This window comes from Pinus tabuliformis, chromosome 3_1, assembly GCF_031772625.1.
Source record: "Pinus tabuliformis cultivar Carrire ecotype Pingquan chromosome 3_1, CPIR1, whole genome shotgun sequence".
Lineage (NCBI taxonomy): Eukaryota > Viridiplantae > Streptophyta > Pinopsida > Pinales > Pinaceae > Pinus > Pinus tabuliformis.
In genome coordinates, this window is record NC_142301.1 from 161,973,008 (window position 1) to 161,974,616 (window position 1,609).

The following is a 1,609-nucleotide window of genomic DNA, read 5'->3' on the forward strand; positions in this document are numbered from 1 at the left end:
AAACAACAGGAAGATCAAAATCGCAGTGAAAAAAAATTGATGAAGGAGATTGGGTATTTTTATGGCTACAACCATACAAACAAATGTCCCTCAAGCAAGCAAAGAAGGATAATAAATTATCACCAAAGTACTATGGTCCTTACAAGGTGTTGCAAAATATTGGTACTATGGCATACAAATTGGAGCTTCCTACATCTTCTCGAGTGCACCCAGTTTTCCATGTTTCATGCTTAAAAAAGGTTATAGGTGACAAGCTCCAAGTTCAAACAATATTTCTGGAACTTGACGAGGAAGGAAAAATCATATTGGAACCAGAAGCAGTCACAGAAACAAGAACCCGACATCTATGAAATTGATCAATTTCAGAGTATCTCATCAAGTGGAAGAACTTACCCGTTGAGGATTTCACATGGGAGGATGAGAATTTTATACATAAGCATCCAGAACTACTCAAGTGTTAAGGACAACACTTTTTGAAAGAGAGGGGCATGTTAGGTCCCTATACTACTAGTGTAGCCCCTTATTGTTATTAGTGCAACCCCCTTATTGTATCGTTGTGCCCATGTAGTCCTCATATTTTTATTATTGTGCCTCATAGAAGCCCACTATTGTTATTGTTGTGCCCTTACAATATTATTGTTATGTAGGTTCTGATTATATTGTGACCCTTAGACTCCTATATATAGAAAGGAGTTCGTGTGATTTGTATCATCAAAGAATTGTTCATTTTTGTAATGTAAAGGAGGTTGCCCCCTCAAAGAGGCTTATTTTGAAGTCGTTGATCTATCTCTTCTTCCATTTTGTGAGCTTGTTTCATAACAAACAACGTTTTTTTTAGGTTTGCAATAGGCTTGCATGCCGTAGATCTTGTATTACTCAGCGATACCTTTCTAACGAGGTATTGTACATTCCAAACAGAGATCATATGAACAAGTTACAACCCCGAGAAGTTGGTTATCCAACTAACCCCAACGGGGCCCATAAACTCTTGGCATTCCATCTCGTAGCGTTAGGGTTTTGGTTGTTTAGGGTTTCCCTTTGTTTTTCAATAATAAAAAAGTCCTTGAGCCTCATTGTAACATAGTTTAGAGGCATTTATCTACCACACCTATTCTCAAAGATAAGCTACCATCGCCTGAGCTAGTTTATTTCCATTTTATATGTAAGCATCTTTCAATTCTTTGATATTAATGAAATGAAGATTTATTCCTACTGCATATTTGTGTTTATGTTCATATATGTATTCTATTTCCTTCCTGCATAAGTCTAAATCACAATTAGAGCACTAGTCTTCTTCATCATATGGATTGGGGATTGGTAGAATCTTATGGGGCACTAGAGAAGAGGATAGTGGAACCGAAGCCCTATCCATCATGAGCCACATTTGAGTAAGAAGTAAGTGTAGAATGTCACCTGATTAAGGGATAAACTAAAGTAAGGGTACCCCATAGGATGCCTATCCTATAAGAGGGTTGGTAATCCCTCCCAGATATCAAGTGTCATCAAGAGAGCCTAGAAGGGATAAATGCATGATAGCTCGTGATATTATGTGGCAGCATATCATTGGTTGTGTCAAATGATAGCTAAGTCACTAGGGTTTTCTCTTAGC